Genomic DNA, 13,627 nt, shown 5'->3' with positions numbered 1-13,627 from the left:
TCCAAAGAAATAAATAAACTTCATCCGACTGAACATTTACACTGTTACACGGCATAACTTCTATTATTAAAGAACGCCAGCGAGTCCGCCAGGATAATGACCAACAATAATTAAAAAGCTAAAAATATACTGATGGAGTATTGAAGAGCAGTCAAGCAAAGGTGGCCATTTGGCTTTTCGATATTATAATGGAAATACTCTTGACGAGTGATTTTGAGTTTGTTTCTTCTACAGTAAATATCCAATTAAAATCTCTATATATTTCGAAACGACAGTTGCAACATGCGTAAGTACAAGAAATGTGACGTGCTTGCATAATTTCATGCAAAAGACAGTTTCAGCATATAAAACAGCTTTAAAATAAATTAATTAATTAATCTCCCTTACTTGAGTGTGGGGAAATGATATCGATATCGCGCAGATATTCTATGGCGTGAATAGAAGGTGTTTTGTTTAATTTCTTGCATCATTAAAGAAAATTTGGGTATCCCAATTTACAAAAGATCAAAGGTGGTGGGGTTGTTCAAGACATGATAAAATACATCACTGGAAGGACTATTGTTTGACATTAAAACCCAATATAAATATATATTTGTGGAAGCTTTGTTTCTGGGAGTAGGCTTTCAAAATTTTAAGATTTTTGGTGTATTGTGATTCCATCTAAAATTTGGTGCACCTACTGCACTTTAATATCTGTTCGTAATAAAAATTTTATAGAAGCTATATTTTGATCAGAAAAATGAAGAAAATAATTACTTTCTCGAAAACCGCTGAATATAAGTATAGGAGCGTTTTATTCAAAAACAATCATAAGGCATTAGCGGATCAGGAAATGCAATAACGTAAATATCCCATTGCAGATTTCAATGTTGATGCTACTTTTTCGAAGAAGCGGCAACGCCACTTATGGAACTAACCAAATTTTCGGAACAAATAAATGTACCATTCGCCGTAAACGGTACCATCAACCGTGTAACACACCGTATATAACAAAAGTCCTTACGCTTACGGATTTATATTTAAAACCAACTTATTTTTTCAAATTGAATTTTTTATTATTAAGTTAAATTATCGGTTATAACTTTTGCTGCAAGTAGGTGAGAGCAGTAGTACTCTAAAGGCAGTTGGAAGACAATATATCATAACTGTGCATTTTGCTTTCAATGGATAGAAAAATTAAACTCACCTGATTTCTTAGCGGAGTATTCATACAGAATTATGTGTTGCAAATCATTGAAGATTCACTAACCAACCAAAAAATTATGTGTGGGATCGAATAACTCAAAACTAAAGAGATTCAGCTCTCCATTTGGTAACATTTTTTCGTTCAGAAAAAAAAGGATTATTTAATTTAAAAAATCCGTCAGTTTTTTCAATGAACTAACTTCGAACACACTGTATAATATGTGGGTAAAGTGAGAAGATCATTATGACCAAATTATATGGTACCTCAAACTAGGAAGGAAGGGCGGAAGTAGCAAAATGGAACATCAGAATAACAATAATACGCGTGCATTTTATGGTAGGTAAGCGTATTGGGGGGGCAGTGAAAAGTATATACTTAAAGTTCTTTGAAAGCACCTTTTCACCCCACTGAAATTGGAAATCGTAGCTCTTTGTATACCCAATAATACTTATAATAGCGTTTTCTTTAAAAAATACTCCTTTCGATAAAATTGATGATGGAGATAATGATGTTGATTTACTTTTCCCTATTCTTCAGAAAGTGACATAAATAATCGAAAATACCGCACCGGACCAAAGTGCGCACTGCTGCTTTATTTTCGGTCTGTTCAATGCCGCGTTTTGGTGCCAAAAATGCTGTGAGAAAAGGGTAACGACATACGCGACTTTGAATGTAATTAATTGGACGTGTTTTCCCACTCTAAGTTCAAGCTACACGAATATAACTGTTTCGGTAATATGTTTCGACATTTGCTTTGGGACAAGGCACAGCACCAAGGCGTGCGACGACGAGCTGACGATTAATTTGTACTAGATAGCTCCGACATATTCTGTAGTAAAAAATCCACCAAACACGTTTCGATTTACATCTTAATTACAATTCAACATTCCTAAAAAATATTTTATTAACTTCTTTACAAAAATGCAACTTATAGTGAAAAGCGGATAATTATTATTATAACCGATTGGCCTGATAGTATAAATCTCGATACAAATTGTCCTAAAGCAATTGATCAAAATAAATAAATTAGTTAGTTATAACCAGAGCTTGACGATAAATGAATTCGAAAGTAAAATGCATTTTAAGGTGTGAAGAAGAATAAGACTGCTTTTATTTTTTTATTTACCCGAGGCACATTAAAATTTTGCAAAAACAAAACAAAATCCTCCGAAGGAAAATAACATGAATGTATATTATGAAACAAGTGCGGTAAACGGCATTTGACTCACGAGTTTATTTGGCACGAGCGCGACGCATACTATACTTTTTCCACGAGCGTCACGAAAAAATCACAATTTAGCAAATTAAAAATAACAACAGATTATCGGATTGCTAAATTTCGTACTATCCAAATAAAATATTTGCGAGTTGCCATTAAACCTATTCGTTTATTCTTCCGACCGGTTCTGCTGTTGTTGTCTCTTTTTAACTGTGTGTGTTAGACAGAGAGAGATGTAATATTGGATATCTCTTATAAACAACGGAATAAACACAATTTTAAGACGTTATGTTGTCTATTTAAATGTTAAAATTGATCAATGAGTAGCTTATTTAAAGCAAAAGACTGTAATTTGAAGAAAAATCATCCTTAATAAGAGGGGGGGGAAATGACGGCCAAGCAATTCTTCACCGGCTGGCAATTTGGGGTCGACTTAAAGTTATTGCAATGATATTCACAAAACATTTCGACGTTGATCCCATGTGTAACGAAAAGGGTACTCCATTTTTACAAGCTGCAAAAACAGTCGCAGTATGGCAGTTCCTGAAGTCTAAAACAAAAAGCATTTAAGAGGATTACATTTTTAAGGTCATATAAGCAAGAAAAAGCAGGAGCCAACCTTTAATTTTATTTTGTTTGTACTGTTGAGACATAGATATTTGATCGTCTTGGCAAGATATTAATATAAAAACTGTAAAAACCACTAAAGTTCATGAGAACGGTATGTAAAGTTTCCGTGGGAAACTTAAATTATAAATGTCACTTTACTCACCGACTAGTCCACTAGATTTTCAATTTAGCTTATAGCACGTAGTATTTAAATTGTCTGATATATTGCACAACATTTTTCTGTGTATTAGTTTTTAGATACATTTTTGCAAAAAAATACGAATATATTCACTGACATGACCGAACGTGTTGGACACTATACCTTTTTCTACTACCGTTAGTTTTTTGGTACATTTTCGAAAAAACAACACAAATAAATTCATTGGCATGACCGTCAGAATTGACGAACATCAAAATTCAAAGCGTGGGAAATATCTCCGAAAACATCCGATTGCTCCCAAATGTACGAAGTGGCTTGGATTCATTGGAAACGAAACTGACGTGGTAAAGTGACGCTTCCCGCACACCAGACTGGTGGGTAATTAGGTATTTTACAGACGGGAGTAGAAAAATATTTTTAAAATGATAGAAGCCATCGTCAAACAAGAGCCTTTTTGCTATGCTGCTTTCGATGAGACGCCCGGTATATATATATATATATATATATATATATATATATATATATATATATATATATATATATATATATATATATATATATATATATATATATATATATATATATATATATATATATATATATATATATACCTTCGATTAATTACAACAACGGAACAAGTTTTCTATCTCGTGAACATTGGACAACTTTATAATGACATTCGGAATTATTTTAATAAACGTGCCGCGTATTAGTTTCATTTAGTTTACTCCTGGTTTAATAAATTTTAGAGTCATTTCAAGGTTTGGTTAGATTTGTTAATTTTTAAACCTTGTGGCGCCCTAACGGGAAGCAGACATTGCTTATCGACTTCCTTACCGTCAAATACATTTACTTAATTTTAAAAAATTACAAAAAAAGAAACATGCCGCCATGCAAACAGTTAACGTAAATTTTTCAGCTTCGATTTTAATACTAATCAATTTTTAAATTTTTCAGCTTCGATTTTAATACTAATATGTTGTAGAACTCCAGGTAGTCTAAAACAGGTCATCATTTTGTATATAGCATTCGTTCAAAGTGACCTTCATTTCGGTTTGGTACTTTTCATGGGACTTTTACAGTTTACTGCTCGGGAGCAGGTTTAAATTAATTTCTGACAATAATCCTTTAAAAATGGTCTTCCACTTCACATCATTATAGGAAGCGTAGGATGCCCGAAATTACGTTGGGCAATAGTTCTAAAAAATATCAGCACATTAAGCAGATGACACCCGTTGAATGCGCTCAGTGGTAATTATCTCATAATTGGCACTCGAGACTTTCGTAATGGGCGTAAATGTTGCTAAGTAAAAGCGCTTAAAAAATAAGCGTGATTATGTAGAGCCGAATATTACACCCACGCCCATTTAAATTATGCAATTTTTTGTATGCACGTGGTCTTAAAATGAAATTAACTATATCAATGGGTTATACGTGGGGAAAATAATTCAAAATAGTTATTAAATAGTAGTAATACTAGTAGTATCATATCTAGCGGTAATTATTTTTGCGGAATTGGTTTTTAGGATGTCTGCGCACAGATCTGACCAGAAGAAACTGCTAAGCGAGGTGTATTACTACTGCTGATTAGAATTGCACCTATGATTTGAAAAAAAAAACAGTAATCACTAAGCACTTTCGGATTTCATGTTCTAAAACGAGCTACTGTTTTGACCAATAACTTTCTGTTTATTATTCGTCTTCTAGATGTAGCATAATGATGCAATATGACAATTCCATTAATGATTCTACCTTCTGAAAGTAAAATAGTTGATGACTTGGTTCTGCACCCATGTCGACAAACTACAAAGTGTCGTCATTGTAATTAGTTACTGACTGATTGGAAACCACCATATGTTCATTCAATATGCGCACGCGTCAGTTTTAAAATTTCGTTTTCAACCAATGACCTTGCGGCAGTCAACAAACAACATGGCAGCTGACAGATCGTCAACCTAATAACTATATAGTAAGCACACTCCACAAACGAAGTTAATCACTAATGAACAGGTCTGTTAGTTCGCCGTCACAGATGCGGAACCAAATCAACAAATGGCGTGTTATCTTTAGCAGGCAACTAGAAGGAAAACTAACCTTAACATAGAAAATATTTCGTTTTCGAATTAAGTATTTAACCTGTAATTTAACTGTACTAACACATAGGAAAAACTGTCAATTTCTCTTAGTTTTTCTGATACAGTTTTTACGTTTTTAGTTTCTATGAAATACGTTTATTTAAATCATATTTCGAATCGAATGTCAAGATCAAATGGTTAAATTGTGTCAAAATAAAGTGTAAAATTGTGTATTGTCGTGATTGTTATACATTTCTGAATCTGTCTTGCAAGACCTTATAAAGTGGGGGAAAAATATAGTTAACAATTACTCAACCTTTTACAGAAAGAAACCGATTCTAAAGACATATTATATTCATGAACATGTATCAACAATCGGACAAAAACTCTTAAGCGCTGTAACTACAAGAATTCTTCTAATAAGGGTTAAATCTAAATTTGATTAGGTAATATTTTGTGGATTATATAGAAACTGAAACGTGAAACATACTGTCCCAATTATTACCGATCCAAATTAAATCGGTGGCTCGAAATGCCGTTTCACTTCTTTTAAGGCACGTTTGCAAGCTTAGTTGTTCTATAAACACTTAAAATAATCAGAACGACTATTAGTATTTCTAGCGGAATTTGTGGCGTCATACCCTTTGCATACGAATCAATTTAGTATTCCTTATTCAGACGTCGTAATTTTGTACTTGAACTCGGATGGTCTTAATAATTCACAAAGCGTGTACATACAGGACGAAAGCAAAGTTCCTACAGTCATAATTTAAAGAATAAAAAACCGTAATTCAATGTAAGGACAGGTTACAGGTTACCAGTGTTCTAAATTATTTTCTTTTGTTGTTCCTATTTAAGTACCTTTTCTGTTTTGTAGATCCTTTTATTCACTCAAACTCAACATTGGATTGCATTTAGTAAAAACCAAATTTAATTCGATACTCTATTAACTATTTGGCCGAAATCAGGAATTTAAAGCGGAATTTTTCTGGTCTGCCACGATACAAGAAATTCTTGGATTAACTTAATTTGTTTTATTTAATAAGAATACAAACGGTACTATTAGAATCGATCAGAATATTAGATAGATTTTTAATTTATTGAGAGTTTATCCTGGATCAGACTTGTTTGGGAAATAACTAACCCTTTGGCTCGGAATTTAATCAATTTGAGTACTATTCTGATCTCATACTTAAGCATTACTTTTAGGTAAAGTTGCTTTGCCATAATACGAACAATACACACTTTGAAGGTTGATTGACTGATTAAAATTCATTTTTTTATTGTCGACTTTATAATATATCAAAAAGTATGCAAGGCAACACAAACTTTGTGAGTTGAAAACATCGCATTTTTAAATGGTGATGGTAATGATAATTATTGATTCGTATCTTTAGTTTATATATGTTTGAGGAACCATAAACATAGGTATTGTGCACTAACACTGTTCTGTTATTTCAAATTGTTTAAAAACTTTTGATTTCTACGATTTGAATTTCACTAAAACAATTTTAGATATGACGGGGCAACATGGATTTCTAATACTGATTTGATTTAACTGTAGTCTCTGGACGGTTTTCTATTTCCTTATAAGGTACTGGGTAATTTCAAAACCTTTGATTCGAATTAGATTAAAATAACCCACAGAAAGATTTTAAATTTCTGACTGATCGTCCTGATCGAAGTGATTAAGAATTTTGACCCCTATCACTGAAATTGTTGTTTGAAAGTAGTAAAAGAATTTTCATATATTCTTGTTAGTACTGACAAATTTTTGCATCAAACTTATATTAGAAATTGGCGCGACATCAGCACTTAGAACCACAAATTTAAATGGATCCGCCACCAAATAGAACTACCGAGAAAATTACATTTCCAACACAACATACAACTTACGTTTTCCCAAGATGAAATTCCCATAATAGTGTCCTATTTAACTATAATAAAACACAACCGAATCACAGGTGTAGGAACGCTTTAAAGATTGCTACCGACCGTATCATAGCGAAAATAGTAATGTGGACGTCCCTTGAATAAATGTCAGATTTTTCAAAAATTTGAGATTTCGATTTTCACCGACAATCCCAGCCGTGCACTGTCGCACTGCGAGAAAAACAAATGCTGTTGGGCCAACGAAACGAAGGCGTGACACTGTTGCCAGACGTCTCATTCAAAAGCTGCCGTTCTGTAATAAACGCCAAAGAAAATAATACAAACCTCAGAAAAAAAACCTTTTGATATTATTTGCAAGTGCAAAAATATATTTTATAAAATCAAACAACGATTAAATTTTATTCAATTTTTTGATATGGAGCCTGATTTTGGAGCCGGGTTTTGCTCTACGTAATGACGGCGCCATCTCTGATAAAATGCTTGATTCAAAGTTAGTTTTCTGGACTGCGTTTGTGGAGCTTTCTTTGGGCTGAAAATCGAAGGCCAGTTGAAAACCTGTAATTCGGTGTGAAAGAATTTTTCAGGTTGGATAGTACACTAGCAGATGTCGCTATGTTAGAACATTAAAAATGTGGACTAATGTTGGGTTTAAATCATAAATTTTTTCGATTGTCGGTAGTCCCAGTTCATATAATAACATTCCTATATCAACCACTGAAAAAGAAAGGGGTATATCATTCAGGTAACGATATTTCAGAGCTGCCGCAGAATTAAGTGACTGTTTTTTACAGGCACATATGGGCTTCTATCTGTCACATTACTTTTTTAAAAAAATTGATAACAAATAAAAGAAAAACGTTCGGGATATTGACATTATGTAAATACCTAACACAGTAATCCAACAAGAATAATTAGATTTGATGATCCGTGAAATGATCATGTTATTTTCGAGTCTTCATGGGAAGGCAGTTTCCGCATGTTTGCTAAGCGCGACATCAGTGTTTCGTAACATTGCAGATAAATAGTTATGTTACGTCAGTCGCTTGTGACTGGTGTTCGAAGCACCATTCTGCAAATCTTTTGTAAACTTACATGAACAATATACACTGTGGGCAAAATTCATTTTGCACAAAAGAAGCGGATGAAGTTATGTTTTTGCTCAACCTATAGTAATAGTGATACACAGTGATACGCTTAAAAGATAAGAGGCATAAAAGTAGATATTCGCAAGAGGTTTTCCGAACTGTCTGTTATGTTTTTTTTTATAATTTTTAGCATGTTGGTGAACCCAGTAATTGCATTTTCTTTCACAAATTTTGTAAAAATATTGTCAATAGTGTACGGAGGCGGTTTAGATATAAAACTATGAAAGAAATATGCGTAACCTAATGAGACGCCAGTGTTACTTTAGTATACGATATTCTCACGTTAACGCCGAACCGATAACGTTGTAAGCAATACGATGAAAGATATGCTTAAGTATGTTTATGTAAGAAAGGAAGGGTCCGTGGAGAATAATAAGTGGAGGACAGTCAGCATTTTTGATTAAAAAAACAACCTACGCTTTATCAGTGAGATATTTACTTAACATGACTCTATAATAGTCAGGGAGTGAAATTGTTCCAAAGAATTAAAAGAAAGTTAAATCTGATTTTTAGGTTACGCGCATCGTGTATATTATTTGACAATCGATATTTTACATCAATTAAAAAATATCCTCCTGATGAGATTATTGGCAATTAAAATAGAGAGTGACATTGTTTGATAAACTAGTACAAATATCAGATCCAATCGACTGGGTTTGTTTAAACTTTAGTTAGAAGATTGTCGTTAAGAATTCAGTTTAAAGCCAATTTTTCAACAATGTAATATCTGACTAAGGTTACGCGCACCCTGTATTTGTGCAATGAATATTTTACACTAATTAAAAAATGTCCTCTTGATGTGGTTATTTTCAATTAAAATAGAAAGTTACATTTTTGGATAAACAAGTGAAAATCAAAATAAATAAGAACTAAAAGTTTAGATTTTCACGAAATTATATATTTTTACATCACAATTGTTTCGAAAACACCGTGTCTTTATCAAATGTGATTTGATTTGATAAAGAGACGGTGTTGTCGAAACAATTGTCATCTAAAAATATATAATTTAGTGAAAATCTGAACTTTTAGTTTTTATTTATTTTGATAAATGGATTTTCATCAAGTAATCAGTTCAACCAGTGAAAATGTCAAATCGACTGAATTTGTTTTTAAATTAGTCAGAAGATTATTGTTGAAATAATCAGTTTAAAGCCAATTTTTCTTTTACAGGAATGCTGGGAAGTGTGGAGATTATTTGAGGGCCGCACTAGAAATGCAAAATTTTTTATTGGGTGTTTTAAATACGAATTAGTATCACTCATTTTATAAAATCAAAATAGACGCACACAGTTTGTTGTTTTGTTACTTTTACACCAGACAAAAATACCCCAGCCTGCGGATTCGATTCATTCGGAGAAGACCCATTTTGAATAGATAAATAATTTTAGATTTGTACATCTCGAAAATGCCCGGCATATCAAATCGGCATTACGAGAACAATTGTTTTTCTAAATATAACTTGGCCTTGTAAATTTAAATATTTCGTCGCTATCATTTTTTAAATTTGTATGTATAGAGAGCGTTCCAAATTTAACTTTCGCCATTAGGATCTCCGAAACAGCAAGAGAAACACCGTTAATAATAATATTGTTAATGTTAACATTAAAGAATTGAACATCATCCATCGGTGGGCAGCCATATAAATAACAGCGTGTAATATTCAATACGTGCATAGAATTTGCACAATTAGCACAATTTTTTTACTGACGTACTGAGGCTATCAAAAAACTATAAATAATAACACTACACACTGACACACTATCTGAATTAAACTACACTATGATGAATTAAATATATATAAAATTTATATAAAAAGTGCAACATTAACAATTTCGGAAGATAATATCAACTACGACTGAAGCTTTTGTTTATTAAACACACGGGCACGACGCTCGGAATGACGTAAGCTAACAGTGATTAAAATAAGATAAATTCCGATCTATTATTTAACATGGCTTCTAGAGTAATAAACTGCACGTGCCAACAAAAATCCGATATACTAAAAATAAGTTTAGTACAGAACAGAACTAACAAAATTGTTTGACAATACAAAAATATAGGAATAAAACTGGCTTAAAAGCAACCAATCCAAATATATAGCGGTACACGAAAAAAGCCCATCCCTGCAACGTAGTGCAACGTAATAGATATGAATAAAATCTTGTTATCACGTCGCCTATGAAACTCAACGAAGTGATATTTTCGAAATATTTATGTTAGGCGTACCACACGGAGTCCATATTACAAAGTCCCTCAGCCATGTCTGTGCACACAATTTTGTTACAGGATTTCTAGTAAAATAAGTATAATGAACTCGAAGACCAGAAAGCTAAACAAAATTCAATCAATGATCATAAATATTAGTTTTTCTACTCCCTGCTTCAAAATACAAAATGCACCGATGAAGTGTGAGCGGGTTTGGAAGAGATTGGATGTTTTTGGGTAGTTTTTAACCACTGGTATTATTTAGGCTTTTGTCCGGGAATACCCACGTCTTCATGACACGCACTACGTTTGGCAAACTTTTTAAGTCACTCGTTTATTAAACATTTGCTCCGCCGTTTATCACACTTGTTGCATAATAATACTATGTAATGACTCGTTTATTAAATATTCGCTCCGCTCATTCGAAATCAAACTCTTGTCTAAGATTAGCGTGTGAATGTTGCATAATATTCTATTATACCGGATATCCGAATTCTTTCAAATCGCACTCTCGCGAAAACAAACATATACTTATAAATCAAATACTTTGTAACTTTGGAAATTAAAATTAAATCTTTAAATAGTTAAAATTACTTGGATGTGAAATTTTATGAGCATCACCGTGAATTGTTTATAAATGACGCCGTATTTTATTGTATGCGACTAAGGTGATATTCAATATCTTCGGTTATCTATTGTCGCTCGCTCTTTTGGTTAATGGGCTGTAAACTTATTTGTAACACCCTTAGCAGAAGGTTTGGGCTAATTACTGCAGTCTGGCTGGATTTCCGATAGCCGTTCTCTTTTCGGATTTATTTGGAGAATGATCGATGATAATCCGTTTTATAGGAAAACGTGTAACTACCAGTCCATATTAACGAGGACGTCTATCTGTTAAAAAATTCCTTATTTAACGTAATATGCAGAGGTATTTTAGTAGAGTTTAATACAATTTCGTTATAAAATTATAAAAAGCCGCTGTATGCTTCGGAGTTTGTACCTTGGGGGTAGCAAAATTATATACATAATTTTTAAAATAAAAAAATCAATATGAATATGTACAGGGTATACCAAATTAAACATTTTAAAAGTTTAACTTCGCTTTTTAAATATTACGCCACAGGTACAAAGATGCTTTGGTTAGTTTAAGTTAGTTATATTTTCATTTTAATACAAAATTTTACATGGCATAAAGCGATTTTGAAATCGCGAAAGACATCCTATGACTCTTACATGGTTACAGAGCCATGAGCGATTTTTTTACTAGCCAATTTCTTCGTTTTTACTGCTCTTCTGCAAAATGCGATTTCTGATAAAAATATAAAGGTAGTGTTGCCTGGAACATGCTCTTGGCAATCCCGATAAAGAAAAGCAGACGATTGCGCTGTCGATCAATTTCTACCGTAATCTTTTTATAGCTATATTATGGTTATGGCCTTTATGATATCACATATCGCTTATTTATTTTCTTTCCTCAAATGCAGATGGGATACGTGGTTATTTCGCACCGCAAAATATGGTTTCTAAAAATAATTACGACTAAGGAAATAAACCCGAAAGCAAGTCGTACTTCGCTCACTCGCTGCCACTTACTACTTCTTTTAATAGGCGTCCGATCGTAAACTACAATCCGCAAAGGCTATTTACCCCTACTGAAGGAAAAGAACTTCGGAAAACCGCAGCCGACTGCGTTTCGACGAGACCTATCCGTACGCCGACGCAATCAACGGAATAATAAATCCAAACGACCGTGTAAACAAACATAATTGCCAATCGACCGGCTGTTTGTTTATGCGGAATCGCGAGTGCGTCTGTCCTCCGGAAAAATATTTGTCTTTTGTCCATTTTTTTTTCGCTTTGACTCGAACTCGATGAACTGCTGAGAAGCACCCTATTATATATGGCGCCCGCAATTAATACACGCGGCAGCGTTCCTTAACTTAAAATAAAAAACGATTTCTCAAATGGCTTTTTCGTATAATTTGGCACACCAGAAAAATAAAAGATTATTGGAAACTGGAAAAAATATAAAAAAATATTATTTTTTAAATGAAGCAGGGTGTTCAAAATATATGCCACACCGCTCCGCTGGTGATTCGCCATCATATATATTATAATATGATGGGATGATAGGTCCGGAAATGCTTACGGATTATACGCAATATATGGGGTGATCAATGTTTAAAAAAAGTTGTTAATTAATTATTTTTTTGTTTATTAATTAATTATTTCTTTAGAACATACAATAAACTGTGATCAAAGCGTACAAAACAAAAGTTAATAAAAATATGTTTTGTCAATTTTCATTTTTATTTTTTTCCACGAAAACGAGGCGAGGTACGAAAAAACTCAAGAAGCAATAAAGTTCTATTTTGAGTGGTTTATTCAAAATAAAAATAGACAACAAGATTTACAAAAAAGTAAGTGGCGTACATCTCTTTGACAATACTATTCGTTGAAATACCTTCCGGGAGAGCACCAGACTTTACATTTTTTATCTAGATGAAGCAAAATTAGCCCTCTATTATTATAAATGACATTGCCAAATTTCAACAAAAAAAAAGTTAAGTTATAAAAAAAAACGCTTAAAATAAGAAAAGAATTACATATAAACATGGCTCCCAACACGATGTGTAAACAGAGATAAAACGTTTCCACAAAAATTTTACATTTTTATCTGAAAATTTGCAGTATTCTGAGCCACAATCAAGACTATCAGAAAATGAAAAAAAAAACGGCAAAATTATTATTTAATTTGAATAGTACACATATATTATTAAATTTTATGTTAAAGTTTGAGCTATTTTCTTTCGTCTAGTTGGCAGTAACGTATAGGGGGATCTATTTAAGAAAATAATATTTGCTACCGATAATTAATTTTTCCAATTTTATGTTTTTTTTGTTAATCTCAAAGGAGTTACTATTTCCAGCGACTTTGAAATCTCAGTTCCCAATTCATATCCTGAGCAAACAGTTGTACTCAGAAAATTTCAAGATGTAATAAAAATTTTATCTTTTCATTTACTCCGGTTGCTTGGGGTAAAGGGATACAAAAAATCAAAATAAGATGATAATAATAATAATCAAATTTGTGAGCGCTTGTTGCATATGTTGTTATTTCCGTTGGGGATTGAT

General features: G+C 32.7%; 1 protein-coding gene across 2 annotated transcripts in view; it reads right to left on the bottom strand.

Annotated features, from left to right (window-relative positions):
* LOC132696150 (serine/threonine-protein phosphatase 2A regulatory subunit B'' subunit alpha) overlaps window positions 1–7,370 on the bottom strand; it is a 39,954-nt gene extending 32,584 nt beyond the window's left edge. For both annotated transcript variants that reach the window (XM_060660802.1, XM_060660800.1), the window contains exon 1: window positions 7,146–7,370. The gene's annotated coding sequence lies outside the window, so the exon portion shown is untranslated. The remainder of the gene's footprint in view (window positions 1–7,145) is intronic.
* Between the last annotated feature and the right edge of the window lie 6,257 nt (window positions 7,371–13,627).

Source organism: Cylas formicarius, unplaced genomic scaffold (assembly GCF_029955315.1).
Source record: "Cylas formicarius isolate icCylForm1 unplaced genomic scaffold, icCylForm1.1 PGA_scaffold_1__22_contigs__length_36826433, whole genome shotgun sequence".
NCBI lineage: Eukaryota > Metazoa > Arthropoda > Insecta > Coleoptera > Brentidae > Cylas > Cylas formicarius.
This window is presented reverse-complemented; position numbering and strand designations above follow the sequence as displayed.